We start from the raw sequence: 12,745 nt of genomic DNA, 5'->3' as shown, positions 1-12,745 counted from the left end.
TCTTCCAGTCCAACACCGCGCGGACCTTGGTGCTGTCCATGGCGAGTCCCTTGTCGGACAGCTTGTAGCCCAGGAAATCCACCTCCGTCATGTCGAACTGGCACTTCTCTAGTTTGGCGTAAAGTCTGTGCTCCCGTAGCCTCTGCAGGACCTCCTTGACGTCCTCCTCGTGAGCCTCCTGCGATTCCGAAAAGATCAGGATGTCGTCCAAGAAGCAGACGCACTTCTTGTAGAGGAGTCCCGCTAACACGTGATGCATGAAAGCTTGGAATGTATGGGAGCCATTTTGTAGACCAAACGGCATTACGCGATATTCATAGGTGCCTAAAGGTGTAAACATGGCTGTCTTCCACTCATCGCCCTCCCGCATGCGTATAAGGTTGTACGCCCCTCGTAGATCCAACTTGGTGAAGAGTCTGTTACGAAAAAGGAGCAATGCTGCTGAGTGCTCCAGATGGCTGGAAAGCCAAACAGGATGTTGATGTTATGGGACTGTACCGTGGGAACAAGGAACAGTCTATTATGTGCACTGAGCACCGGATGTTAGCTCAGAGTGTCACATGACCCTGTACCAGAAGTACATGGGTGGAGTTATTCCCTCTCTGCTATTGGTGTTGAGAGAGTGCAGACATGTTTTCTCTGCACTGCTGGAAAGACAGAAATAAAGGCATGTAAAGACATTTCTGTCTGTCTCTCTCTCCTCCCTGGGAATGAGGGGGGGGGGGAGGAGGGAAGGTGTGTTCTTCTCACGTTTGAAGAAGGATCGCCGGGATCTCGCCTTGTCTTGCCGGGAGTCGCTGACGGGGGAGATCAACAAGGAATCCAAGCCGGGCACCTGGAGAGTGGCCAATTCCTCTGACTGATATGGCAACAGATTCCAACATATGGTAGCAGAGCTGCTGGTTATCTGATCCATGGGAATCAGCATGAGAGGTGAGAGGTTGATGGATCGTGTGCCATCCTCTGTACCAAGGAAAGAAGATAACGTCTGCATTGCAGCCAGAAGCTGAACAGACGGCTGGACACCAAGAGGGGGTGTTTTCCAAGCAACGGAGCCCCAAAAAGGTATGCTGAATATCGGGCTAAAGGTGTGAATGCAGATTGATTTATTCTCTGGTTCACGAAAGCTGCGTTTGGAAAAACAGCTCTGAGAGTAAAGGCTTGCATACCACAAATTCTTGTGGCTAGATAACGAAGAGGTATGCACAGTTGCTAAGCAACGACAGTCAGTACAGTGGAAAGATACTGACACGTGGGGCTGGCTCAGTCAGAGCACTGGGAAAGCAAAGTTGTTTTGACTTTCAGACAGCTTGCAGATAGCCTGCCTGAGAAAGGCTGTAAACAAGGAGGCTGTAAAAAGCTCAAAAGAGACTTTTGGATTTTACTAGCTCGTAAGGAAGAGCTGAGACTTGGATTCAAAATGGATGCCAAGAAGGGGGGAGCCTTGCCTTACCCACCTCCCCTGACTAATGATAATTATTCATCTTGGTCAGTAAAGATGAAGGCCCTGCTGCAGAATCAGAGGATTTTTGGGGTGATTGAGAACCCCATCCCTCAAGCACCAACCCGAGGTTGGGAATCACAGAATGTGAAGGCCAGGACGGCTATAATTCTGTGTGTCTCGGATGATCAACTTGTGCATATTCAGGATATGGAATATGCGCGTGAGATTTGGGAAACGCTGCGTAGAACACATCAGCGGGACGCTGGTTCTTCAGCGTTGCTGTATTTTGAGAAGCTGACCAATCTGAGGCTTGCGCCTGATGGAGATGTTCAAGCGCACCTGACGGAAATGAAATATCTGCGCCAACAGATGGTGGAACGCAATTTCCGTCTGCAGGAGGAAGTGTTTTGCTTCATAATGATAAACAGCTTAAATCGGACTTACAAAACGGTTGCCAGTCAGCTTGGTTCCCTTCCGGCGAACGATTTGACCGCGGAGAGGGTGTCTGCCGTTGTTTTGAATGAACACGACCGCCTTGCTGCGCTGGAGGTGAAGGACAGGGGGAGGGAGGAACGGAGTTCTAATTCCCCCACTGATGTTGCTACTGGAGAGAATGCTGTAGCTTTGAACGTTGTCCGATGTTACAATTGTGGACAGGCTGGGCATCTTCAGCGGAACTGCAAGAAGCCACGCCAGCCAAAAGGAGCTAAGGGCCGCTCAGCAAAGCCTGAGGCAGCAGGCAAAGGTCATACCAAGTCTTCGGTGAAACCTGCAAAGGCCCTGATGGCGAAAGGAACCACGCCAGAGGTTGGAAACTCTTTTATAATCGATACGGGCTGTACTGTCCATATGTCTCCGCACAAGCAGCTCTTTTCGACGTTTAAGAAGCAAAGCTTCGCTGTGAAACAAGCCAACGGTCAGGAGCTGGAAGCGACCGGGGTTGGAACTGTGTATCTGAAGAGTCTGAACTTGACTATACACAATGTTTACTTGGTTCCTGAATTGAAGTTCAATCTGCTGAGTGTTTCGCAGATTGCAAAGAAAGGACTGAAACTGTCCTATGATGCTGAGAGCTGCAAGATCTTCAAAGATGGAGAGCTGTATCTTTCTGCCAGAGAGAAAGATGGACTGTATTTGTTGACTTTTGAGCAAAGCGATTACATGGAATGTAATTCTGAGTCTAACTTGATTTCTCTTGCAGGTGTGACCAAAACGAGCGCCAAGAAGGTGGCCAGGGTCGACAGAGCGTTTCAGCGGGTGTATGCTGATGTGATTGGTCCTCTAGAACCATCTAGAGGCAATGCAAGATTTTATCTTGTGTGTGTGGATCATTTCTCTAACTTTGTCTGGGTTTATGTGTTAAAGAGGCCACAGGAAGCCTTGGAAAGGTTTCAGGAGTTTTGTGACAAGGTTGAAAAGATGCATGATGCTAACATTGATTGTCTTTTCACAGATGAGAAGCAAATTTTTCTTTTACAGGATTTCCAGAGGTTCCTGCAGAAGAAAGGGATAAGACACAAGGTTGCTGTTTCAGCGGAAGCGTGGAACAGGGGTGTCTGTGTACGGGTGAACAAAGAATTGCAAAAGGGGATGAATGCGCAATTGCTTAGTTCACATCTGCCACATGAGTTCTGGGCGGAGTCACTCATGTCGTTTTGTTATGCGTGGGTGAGAAAGGTTTCAAAAGAGTTGGGAAGTTCTCCTTTTGAGAAACTGTTCCACAGAAAACCTTCTGTTGCCCATTTCAAGGTTTTTGGGTCTCATGTGAGGACAGAAGCTCCAGGTGGAGTAAAGAATGCCAGAGGCATTTTTGTGGGATATGAAAAGGGTCTCTACAGAGTAATTTTGTCTGAATCTGGTCAGGTGGTTCTCACAAAATTTCTAGAGAGTGCTCCTGAACGGGAGAGAGTGATAGTACACACATTTCCCACAGAGGACGAGTCAGATGATGATGATGATTTTACAGATTACAGTGGTACTGAGAGCGACAGTGATAGCTCAGAGAGCTCAGTTGTCACAGTCATTGAGAGGAAATCTCACACAGTGGATAGACCTTCACAGGTGAAGGATGAACCACTGTTTACTATTGGAACTGGTTCTCCTAAGAGTTCTGAGACTGAACCAGTGAGCAGAGAGGATCAGCACCTCTTACGCAGGTCTGAGAGAGTCACAAAGGGTGAACCACCCAAAAGGTACTCAGAAGAGTTTGCTAACTTAGCTGTTGCATGTGTTGCTGTTGTACACAACCGAGGACAGGTTGGAGCTGTGTCTGAGTCAGAGACAAAGACACAACAGAGAGTTGCTAGCCAAGGTAATGCAGATGCACTCATTCCTTGGAAGCCAGACAACCAGAGAGGTACACTGGGGAAACCAGTGGCGGGGAGTTCCAAGGGTGGAACTGAAACAACAGGGGAGTGTTATGTGTATAACAACTGTTTGTTTTCTTCTCTGGATCACGCTTTGCTTGCCGCAACACGCATTGATTCTTTTGGGGGAGGTTGTTACGAAAAAGGAGCAATGCTGCTGAGTGCTCCAGATGGCTGGAAAGCCAAACAGGATGTTGATGTTATGGGACTGTACCGTGGGAACAAGGAACAGTCTATTATGTGCACTGAGCACCGGATGTTAGCTCAGAGTGTCACATGACCCTGTACCAGAAGTACATGGGTGGAGTTATTCCCTCTCTGCTATTGGTGTTGAGAGAGTGCAGACATGTTTTCTCTGCACTGCTGGAAAGACAGAAATAAAGGCATGTAAAGACATTTCTGTCTGTCTCTCTCTCCTCCCTGGGAATGAGGGGGGGGAGGAGGGAAGGTGTGTTCTTCTCACGTTTGAAGAAGGATCGCCGGGATCTCGCCTTGTCTTGCCGGGAGTCGCTGACGGGGGAGATCAACAAGGAATCCAAGCCGGGCACCTGGAGAGTGGCCAATTCCTCTGACTGATATGGCTTGAGATCCCAACAGAGTCGTCCCTTCCTCACCGTCGCGAGCAGGTCGTCGATCTTGGGCATGGGGAATGCTGTGGGCTCCGTCCTGGAATTGATGATTCTATAATCAACTACGAGCCTCCGTTGGGGCGTGTCTTTCTTCTTCACGAAAAACACGGGACTGCCCCCCACTGCTTTGGATTCTTGGATGAATCCCCGCTGCAAGTTGTGATCTATGAACTCCCTGAGTTCTTGCAGTTCGTCCTCAGACATGGAATACAGTTTTCCAGTCAGCAGCGTCGCCCCCGGCAGGAGGTCAATCTTGCAGTCGTAGGGCCTGTGGGGCGGCAGCTTATCCACTTCCCTCTCGCAGAAGACCTCCAAAAACTCCCTGTACTTGTTGGGTACCGCTTGCACCATGCCTAGGTGTAGCTGCGGATCATCCTCTTGCCCCTCCTCTTCCTGGCCAGTCCGGATGCAGTGTTCTGCGCAGTAGGAAGAGCAGAAGGTTAATTGCCGCTGGTACCATGCTAATGCCGGGCTGTGCCTATCCAGCCAACTCATGCCCAACACTATGGGCGTGTCCGACAGGTGGGTGACGTTGAAGCTGATGACTTCGTGGTGGTTTCCAATTTGCATTACCATAGGCGGTGTTTGCTGTATCACCTCTCCTCCCAGTATCTTCCTGCCGTCGACCGTGACAACATTTAGGGGCATCGCGGCTGGCAGGAGTGCTATGCGATGTTGCTTGATGAACTCCACTCCTACAAAGTCTGCGTTGCTCCCAGAGTCGATGGTGATTGGGACTTCCAGGGTGAGCCCATTGGGCAGCTGGAGTGATGCGGTGAGTTGCACCACTGGTTTGGGTGGGAGATCTGTGGGCTGTAAAATCTCTGGGGACTGCTTCACTGACTCGTCTGGCTGGGCCCCAGCGCTTCCCCTTTCCAACCAGGCTTCTTCTTCCCCCTGCAGTTGTTCTTGCTGCTGAAATGCTCCCTTTACTGTTGCTGAGGCTGCAGTGTGCTTCCGGATCCTCTGGGGACACTCTTTAGCCATGTGCTGTGCACTGTCGCAGATGTAACACTTCCTGCTCCCTCTAGGAGTCTTCGCCTTGACTGCTCCCGGTGTTTGGGCTCTGTTTGCTGTCTGAGCCCTAGCACCACCTATCTCCATCGGCTCTTCTCCCCTCCCCAGTGGAGGCGTGGATAACGCGCGCCCAGTCTCTTTGGGTAGGAAGGGAGTTGTTCTGGCTGGAGTGTTCGCCCTGCGCCCCTCCTCTCTGCTCCAAGGGCGGTCTTCCAGGCGCACTCCTATCGCAAGTTCTCTTTGGACGACCTCTGTGGTGCTTTTAGGTCTTTCTCCCCTTGCCAGCTCATCTTTCACGGCCCCATTCGGTCCCTCCCAGAACAGATCCCTCACGGCAATGGAGTCTTTCTCCCACCCGAGCACGTTCACTAACGCAAAAAATCGTGAGTGATATTGCCTCACCGTGGCTTTCCCTTGCTGCAGCCCATGCATTTCCCTCCAAGCCACATCCACATCTACCGTTGATTTAAAACAAGCGTCCATAGCTTTGATAAACGCGTCAGCATCTCGGAGGGCGGGATCATTTTCGCGCCACAAATTCCGCAGCCACGCTTTATTTTTTTTTAAATAAATTTTTATTGGAGTTTTACAAAAAATAAAAATAAAAATTCACATAGTAAAAAAAAGACCACAGATAAAAATAGACATTACAAAAAAGAAAACACAAAAAATACACAAAAAACAGCTAATTAAAAAAAAAGAAATTTAAAAAAGAATAAAACAAGTCCATTTTTCTCAATATCCTCAAATTCATATGCTTATATCCTTGACCTCCTCACACCTCCCCCCTTCTGTGTTCCCATTTACATACTTAATTCAGCAAATTCTTACCCTTTTTCAAATACCTTAACTTTGTGCCATAACATATTATACCTCGATATTTTCAACCATTTATCAATACATTTTTTACATAATCTTATTAACTTTTGTAACGAATTACCACTTATTACCAATCCAAGCATAATTTTAACATTCCTTAATTTTACAGTATTTCTGAAGATAGTCTTTAAATTTCTTCCAGTCTTCTTCCACCAACTCTTCTCCCAGGTCTCGGATTCTGCCAGTCATTTCCGCCAATTCCATATAGTCCATCAGCTTCATCTGCCACTCTTCCAGGGTGGGTAGCTCTTGTGTCTTCCAATACTTTGCAATGAGAATTCTTGCTGCTCAAATTCCGCAGCCACGCTTTAGCTTCCCCATGCAGATGAGTAATTATGAATCCCACTTTTTCTTCCTCATCTCTAAAGTCGTTCCGAAGCAAATTGAGCGCGTAAACTATGTCGGCTCTGAAGTTAGGGTACTGCTGCAGGTTCCCGTCGAAGTGGGCTACTATGCTGCCCCCCCTCTTCCCGAGGCCAACTCCCTCCGGCTTGGATCCTGACCGCCTCTCTTTGTCCCAACGTTCCCACCTGGTTTGTAGATCCCGGCAGAGCGCTACTGCTTCTTCTTCTCTTTTCCTGGATGCCTCTACTTCTGCATACAGCCGCGTGACTGCGCTTTGCAGTTCTTTCACCTGTTCCTCTGTAGTCATCTTTGCTAATCTTCGTGAGCTCGCAAAACGCCAAGTCTTGCCCCTCGCTGCACCAACTCACGCTGCGAGGGTTAATTCAGTGTGAGACGGAGCATACTGTCAGGGCTGCCCAAGGTCCCAGCTCACAAAGGACCAACGCTGCTTCTTTGTTAAGTATAAAAGTCTTTATTGAAGTTCAGTTTCACTTCCAGAGCCGCAGCGCGCAGCTCTACGTCTCAACTGTTAGACCGCTGATGCTCCATCTGAGTCTCCTCCCCCCTGACACCAATTTAAGATTCTAGCCTTACTCCACCTCTTCCTCAGTTCCTTCCGCCTCTGGTTCCGCCTGGCCGTTGGGGTCTCGCCCTTTCTAGCCTCTTCTGACGCTGAGTCCCCTGAGCCTTCCCCCTCCCTCCGGCGGGCTTTAGGAGCTGGTTCCCCATCCGGGTCTCCTGCTGTTCCGCGCGCCTGCACATTTGAACTTGGCGCGCGCGCCCAGCCGGTAACTTTCCTCCTGACCGTTTCACTGCTGCTGCTGTCACTGCTTCCCCCTCTGGGGGGGCTAGCTGCAACTGACCTCCCCTCCGTTGGAGGCGTGGTCAGCCCTGACTCACTCTCTCTCCCCGCTGGAGGAGACGCTGGCCCTGACACATGTGACTCTTCCCCCCCACTACGCTCTGGTGGGGAAACTGGTCCCAATCCCCCACTGCTGCTTTGGGGTTCCCCTCTGTCTCCTTGTTTCTGGTGCGTCCCCCCTGGGACCCCCCTTGCCCTGACCATAGGCGCCCCCTTCTGGGAATCTTCTGATTCGCTGGAGAAGCTCATGGAATCTCTCGGGCCACTGTCATACTCCCCTACGCTGCCCTCGGATTCTTCCCCTTCGCTCTCCATCTCCTCTCTCCCCAGCGCTCCTGCTCCTGAGTCCCTGACACCCTTCTTTCGCATCCTGTGAAACATAAATGTGTTGATGCTAGGCCTCACAATCTGCTTGGTCCTGTGGTTCTTCTTTGGCGGGAGAGGGATCTTGCTTGCCACCAGGCTAGGTGATCTTGTGCTCCTGGCAGAACCGTCCAGATTGCGCCCCCTAGCGCGTAAACTATGTCCCTAGCGCGTAAACTATGGACGGATTGCGCCCTATGTTTCATTATGTGAAACATAAATGCACAGCTTTTAAAAAACTGGGCAACGGCTGGCCAGCTGCGACTCCTGAGTCTCCCTCGATCAGTCAAAACAAAGGGGGAAGGGGGCAGGAGTTTGGGGGAGGCTTGGGAGTCACGTGTGGGCGGTGCACCATTGCCCAGTTTTTTTAAAAACTCTGCACATTTATGTTTCACAGGGTGTGAAAGAAGGGCATTGCACCCCTCCTGGGCAATGGCGCACCACCTGCCCACGACTCCCGAGCCTCCCTCAATCAGTCAAAACAAAGAGGGAAGGGGGCGGGAGATCTGTACCGCCGGACGTCCCCGGTTCCCCTTCGGCAGTGGGCTCTGGCTGGCTTCAGGAGCTGCTCACTGGCGCCTGCCATTTTTCCTCTCTGGAAGTCCCCATATGATGGGTTGCGCACAAGACACATCATATGGGGACTTCCAGAGAGGAAAAATGGCGGGCGCCACGGCAGCGGGCAGCTCCTGAAGCCAGCCAGAGCCAACTGTGCTACCAGGCTGGCTCCGGGCTGCTGAGGCTGCCGCGGCCACGTTTCCCGGGGACAGATTTGCAAATCCGGGGACATTCCAGGGACGGAATTTGTCCAGGGACAGATTTGCAAATCCGGGGATGTCTGGTAACCCTGTCTTATGGTAAATAGCGGGAACTTTTAAGAAGCCGTGTGCCTTTTGTTCTGGGCTTCTTTGTAGTTTTACTCAGGAGTGGGAACCTTGTTGCAACAAGGAAGGGTCCTGGCTTCCTAGCCGCTGTTTGGCTTCCATTTGCCTGGCTGTGGTCTCTTGCTTGAACCTGACAGACTCCAAACCCCCAGGGCTAGCAACGTTGGGGGACAGCTTAAGTACCACACCCCAAGATTTTGTCCTTATCAGACGTCTCTCTTCCCTGAATCTCCCAATATTCAGCTTCATTTGGATGTCCACAAGTTCTAATGTTAGGAGAGGGACAGAAACTCCTCTGTCCATTTTCTTCATGTGTGTACAATTTTACAAGCTTTGATCCTGTGTCTTGGAGACATCCAAGGTCAGACCTCTGGCCCAGCTGGAACGGATTGTCACCAGGTGATGGGCACCAAACTGTGTTTGTGTCACATGGAGCTACCGCAGTGCCGTCTGCGAGAGGATCACTTCCTGGTGGCAGGGCTGTAGCTGGGGGGTGGCGAGGTGGGCCTTTGCCAGGGTGCAGGCAATTGGGGGGCACACAATAGGCTAAAAATGTGTCCATAAATATAAATATCGATTATTGCCTCATAAGAAATGGTTTTTAATAGAGGGTGACTTGAATGGGGGTGGGGTGGGAGAAGCAAGAAGAGCTTATTTGTCCATGACTAGGGGGCGCAATCTGGACAGTTCTGCCAGGAGCACAAGATCACCTAGCCTGGTGGCAAGCAAGATCCCTCTCCCGCCAAAGAAGAACCACAGGACCAAGCAGATTGTGAGGCCTAGCATCAACACTTAAGACAGCATCTTAAAAAGCAGAGATATCACCTTGCCGACAAAGGTCCGTTTAGTTAAAGCTATGGTTTTCCCAGCAGTGATGTATGGAAGTGGGAGCTGGACCATCAAGAAGGCTGATCACCGAAGAATAGATGCTTTTGAATTATGGTCCTGGAGGAGACTCTTGAGAGTCCCATGGACTGCAAGAAGATCAAACTTCTCCATTCTGAAGCAAATCAGCCCTGAGTGCTCACTGGAAGGACAGATCCTGAAGCTGAGGCTCCAAGACTTTGGCCACCTCATGAGAAGAGAAGACTCCCTGGAGAAGACCCTGATGTTGGGAAAGATGGAGGGCGCAAGGAGAAGGGGATGATAGAGGACGAGATGGTTGGACAGTGTTCTCGAAGCTACCAGCATGAGTTTGACCAAACTGCGGGAGACAGTGGAAGATAGAAGTGCCTGGCGTGCTCTGGTCCAGGGGGTCATGAAGAGGCGGACACGACTAAACGACTAAACAGCAACAACAACAACAGGATCAACACTGCCAGAACAGCCACGTCTGAACTTTCTGAACGCTTCTCCACTTCTGTCAAACAAGCTCTTTTGAATTGCCCCAGAGATAGCATCAAAGCCAGGTGGAACCACATCAAAGAGGCAGTGCAGATGGAAACCTTTTTGGGCTAGATCACGCCAGACCACAGCAGCAGATGAAGCGATGGGCAGAGCACCATCAAGATCTGAACTGGCAGGAAAACATGGTCCTTGACACAGCAGGAGAACCGGGTGTCCTTCCCTGGATGAGCTGGAGATTGCCATCAACTCTCACGCGTGTGGCGAAGCCCCAGGACAGGAAGCGATGCCAACAGAAGTGCCAACCTCTCTCTTGATGCATCTCCACGGCTTCCTCTTGCCACGTTGGGAACAAAGATCCACCAGACCTCTGTGGCTCCAGCAGTGTGACCCTCGACAAGAGTGCGGCCACTGAGGGGTGAAATCCCCAAAAAGGATGTTCCTTTTTTTCTGTATGCCACAGCAGCAGCAAAAAATTTACTAGTGCAGAATTGGAAGAAACAAGATTTACCAACTATCGAAGAATGGCAGATGAAGATGATGGACTATATGGAACTTGCCAAACTGACCGGGAGACTCCGAGACCAGAGAGAAGAGACGGTGGAAGAAGATTGGAAGAAGTTTAAAGAATATTTGAAAAAATATGTCAATATTTAAATCTTAGAATAGCTTTGGAAGTGGATATAGGCTGTAGGGTTAGAAGTAGAAGGTAGTGTATTTTAAAATAGTATTACCTGTAAGGGATAAAATGTCAAGATTTTATGGTAAAAGTAAGTGTGATAAAAAAAATTGGTTAAAAATTATGATATATGTAAACTGCTAAAGATGAGGTAAAATGAAAATCAGATAGGGGGACTTGGGGAAGCTCACCTAACAATGTTTAGAAAAAATAAGGATAAGAAAAGAATTTGTATTGTCTGTTCTTCTGTTTGTGTTGTTTCGTTGTGTTAGAAAATGAATAATTTTTTTTTTGGGGGGGGGGAAGAGTGCTGCCAGTGCTGTGGGATCTCCCTGCTGAGTCCTGTGAGGGAAGCCTTCGCCTGTGGGCAGACTAGCTCCTGGCTGCAAACAAGCCCCGAAGGCTGGCAACATCAGCTGCGCCAGGTGGGCGTCCCTGGCAGAGGAGCCCAGGGCCCAGGAGAGTCAGGTTGGGCATCCCTGGCAGTGACAGAGGAGGGATGGCCCTGGAGGAGCAGCCTGGGGGGGGGCATCTGCAGCAGCACAACCGGACCCCTTCCTTGGAGGTTGTTAAGCAGAGCTTGGATGGCCACCTGCCATGCAGGGGAAGCAGGCAGAGGGCCTTCTCGGTGGTGGCGCCCGCCCTGTGGAACGCCCTCCCATCAGATGTCAAGGAAATAAACAACTATCTGACTTTTAGAAGACATCTGAAGGCAGCCCTGTTTAGGGAAGATTTCAATGTTTGAAGTTTTATTGTGTTTTTAATATTCTGTTAGAAGCCACCCAGAGTGGCTGGGGAAGCCCAACCTGACGGGCAGGGTATAAATAACTTCCTTCTTCTTCTTCTTCTCCTTCTCCTCCTCCTCCTCCTCCTCCTCCTTCTTCTTCTTGATTGAGTTGAGATTCCTGCATTGCAGGGGGTTTAGATTACCCCTGGGCAGTGGCATAGCGTGGGTTGTCAGCACCCGGGGCAAGGCAAGTAATTTGTGCCCCCTAACCTGTGGATTTGCGCCCCCTAACCCGTGGATTTGCGCTCCCTAACCCTAACCCTCAGATGTTGCGCCCGGTGCGGCCGGCCCCCCCTGCATCCCCCACGCTACGCCACTGCCCCTGGGGTCCCTTCCAGCTCTACAGTTCTAGGATCCTTTGACCTGCCCCAGCTGCAACAAAACATGTCTCTCCTCTCTTGGTTTCAACAGCCACAGCAGGTCCCAATCGTCTGACTTCCTGCCCAAAGGCTCTTCCCTGGGGTCACGAGACAGGCGGGTGCCAACCAACCAGCGACACGTCTTACTTTTTAAAAAGTCCCCAATTCTCCAGCGTTTCTTCCCAGGGGAGTCACTCCACCCCTGGATCGTTTGGCCTGCTCTTTTCTGAACCTTGTCCAGCCCTATAATATCCTTTTTGGAAGTGAGGCAACTGGGGCTGCCCCACATGTGGTCTCACCACAGATTTGGGCCTTCTGGTGGTTCCCTCATTGCGAGAAGTGAGGTTACAGGGAACCAAACAGAGGGCCTTCTCGGTAGTGGCACCCACCCTGTGGAACGCCCTCCCTTCAGATGTGAAGGAAATAATCAGCTATCTTTTCTTTAAAAGACATCTGAAGGCATCCCTGTTTAGGGAAGTTTTTATATTTAATGCTGTATTGTTTTTAACACTTGATTGGGAGCCGCCTAGAGTGGCTGGGGAGACTCAGCCAGATGGGCAGGGTATAAATAATAAATTGTTGTTGTTGTTGTTGTTGTTGTTGTTGTTGTTGTTGTTGTTGTTGTTGTTGTTGTTATTTGTGTGACACATTCATGATATTACTGGTTTTATTTCCTATTCCTTTCCTAACGATCCGTAGCAGGGAATTGGCCTTTTTCAGGGCTGCCACACCTGAGCTGGGCACCAATTGCACCTTACAAATGTTCAGCATCGCCCTTCCTAATGGC

The 12,745-nt window shown here is 50.1% G+C and overlaps 1 protein-coding gene across 2 annotated transcripts in view; it reads right to left on the bottom strand.

Moving 5' to 3' along the window:
• Positions 1-12,745, bottom strand: part of TIMM10B (translocase of inner mitochondrial membrane 10B) — a 270,934-nt gene that overhangs the window by 79,409 nt on the left and 178,780 nt on the right. The window lies entirely within an intron of this gene.

Source organism: Podarcis filfolensis, assembly GCF_964270895.1.
Source record: "Podarcis filfolensis genome assembly, chromosome: 4".
Classification (NCBI taxonomy): domain Eukaryota; kingdom Metazoa; phylum Chordata; class Lepidosauria; order Squamata; family Lacertidae; genus Podarcis; species Podarcis filfolensis.
The sequence above is the reverse complement of the archived record's forward strand: the minus strand, read 5'-3'. Positions and strand labels throughout refer to the sequence as shown.